This window comes from Chaetura pelagica, unplaced genomic scaffold (assembly GCF_000747805.2).
Source record: "Chaetura pelagica isolate M959 unplaced genomic scaffold, ChaPel_1.0 scaffold24, whole genome shotgun sequence".
Taxonomy (NCBI): domain Eukaryota; kingdom Metazoa; phylum Chordata; class Aves; order Apodiformes; family Apodidae; genus Chaetura; species Chaetura pelagica.
Genome location: NW_009953077.1, coordinates 4,064,182 through 4,076,722, shown reverse-complemented (window position 1 = coordinate 4,076,722; position 12,541 = coordinate 4,064,182). Strand labels below are relative to the sequence as shown.

General features: G+C 45.9%; 1 protein-coding gene across 1 annotated transcript in view; it reads left to right on the top strand.

Moving 5' to 3' along the window:
• BSN (bassoon presynaptic cytomatrix protein) overlaps positions 1-12,541 on the top strand; it is an 80,676-nt gene that overhangs the window by 877 nt on the left and 67,258 nt on the right.

Sequence of the window (12,541 nt, the reverse complement as noted above, 5' to 3'; positions counted from 1 at the left end):
CAGGAATGACTGGCCATTCTCCTCCTGGCTCCAGGGCCTGCCAGGGACCACAAGCTCTCAGACATGACAAAGCAGTTTCCTGGCTGAGCAGCTTTTGGAGGAGGCTTTGATGGCTTCTCTGAAGGCCACAGAAAAAAACCCCCAACAAAACACACAAAACCCAACAACAAACAAACAAAAAAACCCAAATCACCTTGGACCAAAATGCTGCTTGGTGCAGATGTGACAAAACCCACTGTCCAGCTGGTGTGTGGAGTTGGCATGTCCTCCTCCAGCCATCTGTGTGGGTACTGCAAGGTAGGGAGACTTTGGGAGGCCTGGTGTCAATAGTTGAGAGCAGCCTTTGAACCTTTTTTGTCTTTCTTTCCTTGCCTGCCAGTAGGATATTGCTTTTTTAGCCTATTTTGAGTTTTTCCTGGCAAGGGGGACTCACAGGATTCTCCAGTTGCTGACAGGGACATGAGGCTGATGCTGAGCACCAGTGGCTGTCCCTCTGCTGGACCAGTGCTCTCCTGAGGATGATAGCATCATGAATGTGGGGATTTATTTTGGAATTTGGCTTTATTGATGGATTTTGAGCTCTGTTAAGAGAAGCTTGGAGTATGTGACCTCTTCTGACATGGTCTTAGGGTGCCTTGTCCTTGGAAATTGTACATGGGCATGAAGTCAACGTGAGATGTATCTTCCTCAGCTATTAAATGGTATCTAAGCAGTCCTGCCCCTCTCACCAGCCCTCGTGAGACCCACCTGGGTCTGCCATGGGCTCCACAGTATGAGAAAGGGTCAGCTGGTAGCTCATGATCTTTCTCAATTAGTCTAGACATGAGGAGCACAAAGAGGTTTTGCCACAGTTAATGTCTGTGAAAGGATGAAATTGTGTGTGGGAATTCCTGATTGACATGTTGTAGCTGTTAACCACTTTTTTAGATTATTTTTTTTGTAACCAGAAAAAACAGATTGCAGCCTGGGAAAAACAGGATGGTGGGGTTTTTTTATTCTTTCATCTCCTAAAGAAAACATTTTGGTTACAGATACGTGAAATTATGAGTTATAAAATGGGAATAGTTGAAATTGGGAAATGTATAAGTTCTTAAGGGACTTCGTAATTTGCCTTCCTTTGGTGAAAAAACCAACTCAGCTGATAATAGAAAACCTATGAAAGGCTCAGGGAAAATGCAAGGCTGAACTCCAGCTTTTTCCACACTCACTCCAAACTGTACTTTTTCCTTTGATGAAACATGAAATTACTTTTAATTTATTTTGTTCCAATCCTAGTTACATAAGCTATTATTTGACTGTACAGCTGGACTAAAAAACTGTAGGAGGTCTCCATTTCAGATTGTGCTGCCTCTTTCTCATCAAGCCTTCAGACTGATTTCTTTAAATGCACCTATTAATCTTCTTAGGGAGACAAATTGTTGTTTGGTTGGGGGGTTTCTTTCCTTTCTTTCAATTTAAACACTAAACTACCAGTTATCTGCTGGCTAAATGCTGATGGTTTGAAGCCTTTCCAGATATGTCTGCACTGCAGCTGGGCCTCCAGATGCTCATGGGTTGTCCTGGCTGGGCTGGGTTTGATCCACTTCAAGCACCTGAGGTGGTCACAGCCTAAACCCTTTTTGTCACACTTGGCAATAACCTCCAAGTTTTTAGGATGAAGCAGTGCATCTTTTTCCATTTAAAATTTGCAGTGGGCTGTTGTGCTACTGAATCCCAAGTTTGGGACTTGTGGTGGGGCTCCAAGGCTGGGACCTGTTAATGTGGGCCTTGTAGGACCAGCATTAGGATGCAGCCAACCACGTGTTGTCCTCAAAGTGCACGGATCTTTCCCACGTCTCCACTGAAGTGCATCAGCTTTGTTGTCCCCTGCCCACCAGTGGTGACCGACCATATTTTGGGTCCAGACCAGGCAGGTGTTGGTGGTGATCCTTTGAACTGCTGCCCTCATGGATCTTCTCTGCTTTCCTCTGCTGGGACTGGCTCTTGTGAGGGTGGGAGAGGGCTCTCAGGATGCTCCCAAAGCACATCCCTGGCTGTGTCTGCTGTGCTCTGGACTTGTGAGATGTCTGCAGCAGATAGTGCTGGAGCACATTGTGTCGGGGCCAGACAGACATGAGCAGGCAGGGCTGGGTTCTGCTGCCATCACTGGTCAGTGGTCCTGCTGCTCAGCCCTGCCCTGGCTGGCTTTTGTCTGTAGGGCAGCTCTGTGGTCCCCAAGAGTGGGAATTTCCAAGCCTTTTCCTTCTCCTCCCTGTCTGCAAGTTGTTGTGGATGTTTTGCTTAGGAATCCTGTTGCCGGGGAGCTCGCCAGGACAGATGAGTTGTTTCCATGTATATGGAGTGGAGACCTTTGAGTAGGGTGGTCCTGCCAGCACAGTCCTGGCTGCCCTCCTGCCTCAGGCCACCGAGGGCTCGGCAGCAGGGGGGGCACAGGGGCCTTTGCTGTCCCCTCAGCCTTTCATGGTGCTGGTTTTCAGAGCAGGTAAAGCCCATTTACCACTGCATTAGCTTAGATTTTGAGTGGCTCCTCTGCAGTTATGGCCAAACATCATTCCTTGTTTGAGTGGACAAGGTGGCCTGTGTTACCAGGTTGTATGTCACTGATTACCTCAGCTGGGCTAAAACAAGGCATCCAGAAAACACCACTCTGGGAGAAAACTGCTTTAGGCATCCCTTTTGTTCTTGAGTTTATCTGTCTTCCTCATCCTGAAGTATCTCCTCGCTGCACTGGATAATGGATTAGGATGTGATTCCTACCCACTGATAATTACCAACATATTTTTGATTTATTATTAACTAAAAATGCGGTTCCAAACACTCTGAATTAACATCTTATCATGTCTTTTTCTTTGAAATATGCAAGCTGGCTGCTTTGGGTAGTAATAAAATGCCTTCTACTTGTCAACTTATCTAAAATCCAGTTCCCTTATCAAGTAAACTTCTCAGCTTTAAATTTTAGCTGCTTCTATTTCTGCCAAGTTCAGCCTTTCGATGGGACCACGAGGACAGATACATCAGATGAGCAGAAGCATCAGTCTCTTTGGGGACAAATGTTCTGGTCTGAGGTGTGGGCAGGGAAATGCAGGCAGGGACAAGGCACCTCAAAGAGTTGTGGAGCAGCTTTTTCCTTTGATCCTATAAAGAATTTGGCAGGGGAGTTTCAGACTCAGCCTATTTCAAAAGTACATTTAAACAGAACAGCTTGAAATATTGATGTTCTTTGGGTTTGCTTTTCCTTTCCTGTTGTGGATAACGAGTTTTACACACAAAAATGTTTGTTCATTGGGAGGTCAGTTTGCTGTTGGCAGCTGAGCTTCCAATTCAAATCCCTGAAAACCAGAGAGTGCAAATCTTTAGACACACAAGCAACTGGATTGCCCCTGTCCTGTGCAAGGCAGCTGGTTGGCAGACCAAGGGCAGCATCTCCAGCAGGCACGTGCTTGTCTCCAACAATGGACATCACTGGACCTCATGTGCTGGTGTGGAGAACATCAGGGATGGATGTTCTGCAGCTGAGAAGTGTTTCTGAAAACCACAGCCTGATGTGAGGTTTTCATCCAAGGGTGTTTGGCCATGTTGGATATTAATGCCTCCTCCTTGCAGGGAAATGTGGGCTCATCAGTTTTACCACATACCCCTCTACTCTACGTGTGCAGTTCTTGGAGCTCTTCAGGGAGGACACGAGTTCATCCCTCAGTCCCTGCTCAAATGATCTCTTGATTGCTCTTCCACACCTTAGATGTCAGCTCTTCTGGTAGCCTGAGGCAACAACAAAAAATGTAATTAAGGACCTAAATGGCCCAGGGAAGAGTTAAGAGGGACCAAAATGCTGTGAGGTGCAAAGACACAGTTGCAAGATGGATAAAAATGCTACACAAAAATATATATATTAGGTCTCCTGTTTCATTTGCTCAGGCTCAAAAAAGAGGGGTGCAGACTCAGGGTTTTTCTGTTGCCACTTGCTGCCACCACCAGGAGCAGTTTGTCTCAGTTTGACAGTCTGATTTCCCCTCCTGGAAATGGCTGGTTTAACTGGGTTTTTCCTCCCTTTTTCTAAAAATACAAGCTGGTTTTGTTCTGGTCTGTCATTGCTGCCTCTTTTTTAACAGCACTTCTCTTTCTGATGGATCTTCCTATTTCTCATGCCTGGAATGAATGTTGTTGCTCATTCTGGGCTGGATTCAGTTGACTCAAGCTGTCACGGAGATGGATAATGATACATTTTTTAATTTTTTTGCATCAGCTTTTAATTTTTGAGCATGGGTGGAACTCATCCAAAATAAAATGGCCATGCTGTCTTCCCAGCTTCCTCGTGGTCAAAGTCAAATGTCTTGATACCAGGGATTTTGTAGCAGCACGGAGACCTGTGGGTGGTGTGGACAGCACCTGGATGTTCTCCTGGTGGAGTCAGACCCCTGGGATTGACTTTTTTTTACCCACCAGCAGCAAACTGCTCTCACAGGAGCTCTCACCCAGAAATTCCTCCAGCTCCTGGGCTGAAGAAAGCCTGAAACTACAAAGGGAGCCTTGCAAAACCAAGACCTTTGTGCCACTCTCCAGGGGGAGCTGCCTCTGCTCTTCTCTTTGAATTGCTTTCCAGAATGCATTTTCCCCAAAATAACCTAATTGTCTGGTTTTCTCTAGATCATTCTGTATTTGTTGATGAACATTAAATTAACATTTTCTGAGGACTGTCCAAAATGGCTTGAAGAACTCTTTGCAGTATCTCATTTGGAGCCCATTCCTATGCCTGGCTATGGTTATCTTCTCATCTTCTGGGCGTTACTCTGCATTCCTTGACCTTGGATTTCACCTGCCATGGCATTTGCAAACATCCATTTCAGGAGAGCCTTCCAAAGCTCCTTGCACTCATTTTTAGCTTTGAATACTCTGAATAAATTTGTATGGCTCAGCAAACTTGTCCCTTAATTATTCCCCTCCTTCCCCTCCTTCCCAGGCTGTTTATGAATATATCCCATTTATCCCATGGCAGGGTCCTCCTGAAACTCCAACCTTGGCATCCTGAATCCTGACCAGTTATTAGCCCACAAGAAGGTTTCCCCTTATTTCACCATCTTTTCCTTATTTTTTTCCTTCTTGATTTTTATCCTAAAATTTCTCCTCCTGACATGATTTTTCAGACTAATCCTGTGTATGAAATGGTTCAGGTGTTGGAACCTTCATAAATTCCTTTAGAAAGCAGCATGGCAAAGCTTGGATTTATCCTTTTTTTTTTTTTCAGTCTTGCATTCCTTAAATATTTCTGTTGCATTTCAGTCTTCTGTCACTTTTCCAAATTCTTTGACTGATTTCCTATTTCTAAAGTTTTAGAATATTTTTTTTGGCCCAATTTCTAAATTATTCCTTAAGGGATTTTTATTTTTTTAGGCGTTATCACATTTTTTAACTTAGTTTGCAAAATAATGGGTTGATTTTGTTTGTTTGTTTGTTTTTCCTCATCTAGATACAATTTGTACTATTTGAAGGATTTACTTTTACTCCTGTAGCCTGATTTGCTCCACTCTTTGCCTTGCCTTTTTATGGCCATGTCTGAAATCCTTTCTTGATAGTGCCCATTTTACCTGAGGCCCTAATATACCAACAGGTGCCATGGACACTTCCCACCACTTGCCACTTTTAATTTCTTTTTAACAAACTTCCTCACTTTTTCTGATTTATTTTTCCCCATTTAAATCTAAATATCCAAGTAGTCATGTGTATTTGTCTGTGTTTTCCAGTCCTGCTATGGACTGAAGCTGAGTGTGTCACGGTCACCATTCCTGAAAATTTCTGTCATCAGTTTTGGCATCTCAAAGCAGGACCAAGCCAAGAGCAGGTTGCTTTGTTCTGCATTGCTCTAGGGACTAGTTAACAACCTCAGCAAAAAATTGCATTGCTGCCAATTAATATCAAAGAGGCTGTCAAGGGTTGTGGGGTTTTTTTTAATAATCATAGATTTACAAGATGAGATTTCATGCACCATGTGCTATAAAAATTCCTTGGCCTATCTTTGGCTCTGCTGGCATGTTGAAAATGCAGCACAGTCATTTTTGCTGTTAGCTTGAGGACAAAGGTCTTTGGTTAAACGTGACCCTGACAATCAGCTCTTTTGCTGTTTAATTGCTAAAGCTCAATTAGAAGATGTGAGTGGATGTGGGATGAGGGGAGCGATTGCTCCTTGGTGGGAGTACTCTGCCCATCATACATGTCCTTTTGGTGCTGTATTTTCAAGATTGTCACAGCTCTTTGTAAATGGTATCATTTTTAACATGCATAAATGGCTTGCTGAGAGCCATCAGTGGGACCTGGGAAGGATATGGAGGCCACGTGTTGAACGTTGAGGTGGAAATGCGATGGAAGGGACCCTGTCAGCCTGCACCTCACTGTGCCTGCTGGGGACATTCCTCCCCGTTTCATCCACCCCTTCCCAGTGTGTTCCCTGGCAGTGTTGGTAGGACACCTGTCTCTCTGGAAGGGTTCTTCATCATTTCTTGCAGACCTTCCAAGGCATGTAGCGAAGAGGAGAAGCTCTGAAGGCAGCAGCTCCCTTTATCATCCAGCCCCAGCATCCCCCAAGCATGGCCACTGGAATTACTGTGGCGTTTGCTGTGCTCAACATGGGGGAATTAATGAGTCCTATGGTTGGGCAGAAGTGCTGAGCACCCTCCCCTTGGGCCATGTCCTGGAATACCTGCTGCCTCCCCTCCTGCCAGCCCTCCCCAAGGGCTCCAAGGCTGGTCTTCACCTGCATTGATGGTCTGATGGTCACCTACCCACTGTTGGAAAAGCTACTGTTCCTCCTTGCTTTGTAGCTTCCAGGCACTTCCTACGTGCCCAGAGGGATGAGAAAACCCATGGACCTTTCTGATAGCTCCACACTCACTCTAGGGCTGGTGCTTCATAGGAACAGTGAAGCCAGGGCTTCTGCTTTCCCTCTGTGCCCTCCTGGCTCTCTGACGAGCATCTCCTGGACTGCAAGCAAGAAGGGTCCCTGGAAGATTTACATGTGGTTTTCTGCCACCACAGAGGAAACAGATTTCCCTTGGTGCTGAGGCCGAATGGATATGGGACAGCCCACTTATCCCTGAGAGATTTTAATGCTTTGAAGTTCAAGATTGTAAATGTTCTCAGCAGCAGTAATGTCACTTGAAAAGGAGACCGATTCATATCTTTCAGTGTGCCTGCTCCTGTGGAAGTATCTCAGAAGAAATCTCTTTGATAGATGTTGGACTGAGATCATTACCTTCAGGCTCTTCTGTCATTCCAGTTGCTGGCAGCTCTAAGGGGCTTGACAGGATCCTGACAGTGCTGGCTGCACATTTTGGGTATCAGCAGCTGCTCTTAGCACAACCAAGGCCAAACTGGGTGCCAATTAAGTATTTATTTGCCACATAGCAAAATTAGGATAGGATAGGATAGGATAGGATAGGATAGGATAGGATAGGATAGGATAGGATAGGATAGTTCAGTCAAAAGGGGTATCAGAGACCTGCATCAATCATCTCATCCAGCTGCAAATGATAATGTTTCCCAAACACTTACAAAATGGCAGTGTGCAGGAATGAAAATCAACAAGTAAATGTTTGTTTAGAGCTTAAATCAGTCATAGCCCCCCTTTGGGTACACAGGGTTCAGGTAATGAGCTGGTGGATGTTTCTCAACAGCCACATGTTGGACAGCAGTGATGGTTGCTGGTTCTTGATTGAATGAGACGTGCTGGTAAGATGGGGAATAAATGGTTTGTGGTCGACTGAGGCTCTTCCTGATCTTGACTTGTGGCTGTGAACTGGAAAACTTCTGTTTCTTGTTCCCTTTCCTTGGCTTGTCTAGACCTTTGCATGTTAAACGATGGGTCAAGCTGGCAGCAGCACTTGGTGTGTGATCTGCTGCAAAAGCAGGGGCCAGAGGAGGGGTAGCACACGGTGCATGGTGGCAGCATCCTGCTGGGAAGCAGTTGCTCTGGGGAAGGTCGTCAGTCTGGTGTGTTAAGTGCAAGTGGCTTATGCCACTGCCTGCCTGGCCACCCACCCTTGGACCTCACCCCTGGTGGGGTTTTACAGGGAGGGCTCTAGGATGTCAGGTCCCTCTGTTTATGAGAAAAGGTCTGGGCGGAGGTCAGGGACCCTGTGATTGTTCAGACAGGGTGGAAGCCTTGAGCAGGAGCTCATATATCCTGTCCAGCAGCAGGAAATGCACCTTAGGGATGCCTCAGCCATGGGAAAAGTGCCTGACAAAGGCTGCATCTTATTTCACAGGGAAAAAGCAACCCTGGAGCACAAAACTGCAGGGGGACAGGGTTTTTCCACTGCTCACCAAAGCCAGCTGTTAAACACCATGGCCTTTCACTGTTTGTGTTGGCATCTAATAAAATATTCCCTGACAGTTTCTAGTCACCATTGCAGAGTTCCAGCTTTGTTTTCAGCTGGGTTGCAAGCTCTGGTTTTAAACCACCCAGCACACACATTTCCAGCATGAACTTCTTCCTGCAGGGACATGAATGTCACTAAGTCAGAGGCACTTGTATTTAAGCAGGTGCTCAACTTTAATCCTGTAACTGCTGCTTTTTTTTTTGTCAAAGCAGAGCCTGAAACAGGATTCCCCATGTTGGCTGGTTTAGAGCTCTGAAGGGGCCACCAATAAACTCCCAAGATGAGCAGATGCTTTAGCATGGCTAGTGTGAGATTTTCAGTGCATGTAGCTGAAACCAGAGGCCCTTCACATCAGACAGTTCCTTTTCTGTTTATTTATCAGAAGGTTACAAGCCCTATTTTCTAGTCTGCCTTGCTGATAGGCAGCATATATCAGCTAATATTTGACATTATTCCACACAGTTCTTCCACCAAGCCATAAGCTTTAAGAATTATGTTTTTCTGAGTCAAACCCAGTGCCATTTTGACCTAGACTCCAACTCACTTTTTGCTTAGCTACCTCTTTTTTTTTTCTTTTTTTTTCTTCCTTTTTTTTTTTTTTCCCCTAAATAGATTATATTCAGTGATTTTTGAAAATCAGTCATGTGGATGTTCACATTGGGCTTCAGCAGAACCAACTAGGTCAAATCTCTGCTCATAGTTGAGCAGCTCTAATTCTTAGTCCTTAACCCAGCCTCCCTCTTTCAGGTGTGAGTGTCTACACATCTTTTCTATTTTCATGCTCTATCTTGATTTTTTTGCTTCTCATACCCTTGGTTTTACTGCACGTAAAAAGTAATTTGCTTTCCCTTTTTTTCTACTAAGAGAAAAGTCTTGCTTGTCCCCATTTTCCTTGTTTTTGATAGGAATATGAAGCCAGGAGCCCTTCCACAGACAAGCCAGTCTTCTCTGGAAAGCCTGAGCAGGGCCTGCTCCTTGGAAAGTGATGGTGCCATTTGTTTTTATGTTCTTTTTAATATGCCATAATGCAGTAATTAGATCAGCTGCCCAGCAAGCAGGAGACCCATTTAAGTATCCACCAGGCAGAGAGAGAGATGCAGTCCATGTTTCCCAGTTGCCTAAAAGGGCTGCAGCTCCTGAAGGATTCACTTGGACAAGCCCCCATGGACTCAGGGGCAACCTCATCAACGTTTACAAATATGTAAAGGGTGAGTGTCAGGAGGATGGGGCCAGGCTTTTTTCAGTGATTTCTAGTGATAGGACAAAGGGCAATGGGTGCAAACTGGAGCATGGGAGGTTCCATTTAAATATCAGAAAAAACTTCTTTCCTGTGAGAGTGACAGAGCCCTGGGCCAGGCTGCCCAGGGAGGTTGTGGAGTCTCCTTCTCTGGAGACATTCAAACCCACCTGGACATGTTCCTGTGTGATGTGCTCTGGGTGACCCTGCTCTGGCAGGGGGGTTGGGCTGGATGATCTTTTGAGGTCCCTTCCAACCCCTAAGATTCTGTGATTCTGTCATTCTGAGACAGGCCAGCTTGTGTCAGGGGATGGCTGAGGCACCTTGGATAATCGTAAAATAAATGAATGCAGTGATGAGAAGTGCACAGAGTGAAACCTCTGCTGGGGTTGGGATGGGGATGGTGCACAGCATTGCTTTCCACCTGGAAAGGTGAAGGGAGCCAGGAGGGAGCTCCATCCCAAGCTGGGAGAATGTCTCCTGAGCAGCCCTGTCTCACCCAGCAGTGAGTGCCCAACTGCCCTCCTCCCTCTTCTGCACCAGGAATGATGCTCAAGGCTGAATAACAGCACCTTGTGTATTTTTTTTCTCATGGGTTTTTGCATTTTCAAGAGACCTACAGACTCTGGTTTGGGTGGGAGATGTAGGAAGCATCTGTGCCTTGTGTGACAGCTCCCCTTGATGGAGCCCAGCTTCAGAGCTACAGAGCTCCTCACTTTGATTAACTGCAAAAAAACTCACTAACCAAAACATTCACTATTTAAAGAAAGGTACTTGAACTAAATAAACAAGTCTGCTAGTACTATTAAATACCAGCAGCAAAAATAGGTGGTAACTACTAATATATTGCCAAACACTTCCTCTGTGGGAAGCTGTGCTGAGTTTTTCCCATTTTTCACTGAGCTGGGAAATGAAACCGTGGTTGAGTGGTATTTCTGTGGGCAGAGCTGGTTTGGAGTCAGAATTCCCAGTTGGTGGCAAACAGGTTTTTTTCATATGAAATGGAACCAAAAAAAGTTACTGGATTTTTATATTTGCAGTGAAATAACCACTCTCTTGTTCCAAACAATAGTTATTTGACTAAATGTACATTAATCTTTTCAAATAATTTTTGAAAATAGATGTTTCATATATATCTATGAACATATAAAAGATATGTTATTTAATACACCATTAGGCTAGCCTGTGTTCTAATACATAACTGCTGTTTTACAAGAATTAAATTTAAGGGGAGAAAATGCCTTTTGCATTGTGCCAGCGCTTCGTCCCAGTGCCCTGGGGCAGCAGCTTTGCAGCCTTCAGCATCAGGAGGCAAATCCCAATTCTGAGCTCAAGGGCATCAGAGCTGGAGATTGAAGAGCAAGGTGTTCAACCCACACTTACTGCAGGGCCAGGGCAGTTTGCTTTTCAGGCTGGAGCAGACTAGTTACTCCCTCGTTGCTTTGCTCTATTATTATTGTGTGATTCCTCTTTCAGAGAAGTGGGTTTCAATCTGCAGCAGAGGTGTATTCCCAAAGTGCTCTTTTAATATTTATTTTCACCTGACTTCCTATTACTGTGGCAACATGCACTTTGAATTTCATTAGTTTTATGCATTTAAGTTCCCTTTTTAAACCTTTATAAGGTCAGACCCCGCTTGGGTAAATCAACAATTTATTACATTTGAGATTCTGTTTAATACTTTTCCTTAAACAGCTGTAGATCACCAGTAGTGAGGGCATTAGGGCTTCTGCCTTTTTGAGAAATACTTATGGCATTACTGATAAGCACGTGCACAAATTATTCTGTAACTAGATAAATGTCTTCCACCATAGCTCTGTCATTCTCACGGCCCTGTGGTCCACCAGCAGCATGGTACAGGGTGCCTGTACTGGACTTGTGTGGGAGGTGGAGTGTGCAGGACCTCCAGCCAGGCTCTGCAGCACAAGAATTAAACAGCTCTTGCAGCTAAAGCTGCTCCAGGGACCACTGGACCCTCTCCCCAGGCTCTGGGGTGGCAGAAAGCACATGCTGAGGGGTGCTGAGGGTACAGAGTTGGTGTCTGAGCAACAGTGAGTGTGATGTCAGGCTCAGTGTCACTCCTGGGGAGTTGGGGTTTCACAGGGAGGTTTCCTCACCCCGTCCTCGAGACAGAAAACCATCCCAGCTGGTTTTCTGCCCAGCCAAGATCCACATCACCCAGGAGAGGGCTCAGCTGGGAGGCAGCCAGCCCACATTCCCCACCTTTCTGGCTTTACTAATGATTAATGAAGCAGAGCTGATGCCCCCTCTCTTAATTACCCACTGCTGTGGAAACAAGCCCTTGGTTGCTTTCACCTGTGGCTCACTCAGGTGTAGCTCGGCAGACCAGAAGGTATAAGTAGTTTTCCTGCCAGCTCTGGGTTTCTTTTCAGTAGGCAGGGCTCTTTGCCATCTTTTTCCTTCACAGTAACTCATAAAAGTAGGTTGTGAGAAGACAGTTTAGCACATGTTGGCCGTCTCCTTGCAAGCCATGAGCGCTGCCACCTCTTCCAGGCCCTGTATGTGCTGGAGAAGGGCTGGGGCCCGGGGCTGGCAGCAGGCTGGGCTGTCCCAGGCTTCTCATTTCCTGTGTGACTTTCTGGTTAGAGTTCAACTGGGAATGCGCTGAGTGATTTAATTCCATCTGTGCTGCTGGGCTAGACAGGAGAAGGCCAAAGTTGCCCCTCATTTCGTGAGTTGAAGCAAATCCCCCTGCAGACCTGAGCAGCGTCCCCGGGTACCAGTGTGGTTTTGCTGGGCTGAGCTGGGGCCTCAGGGCTGGACAAGGTGTCTGCTTTGGATGTTACTGGGCTTATTGTGTGTTTTTGATGATGTTTCAGCACGCCGAGGAGACCGGAGCAGCTGGACCAGGCCCCGCGCTCGGTGTCCCCCTCGGCGTCGCAGCCCCGCTCCCCCAGCCCCCGCGAGATGAGGG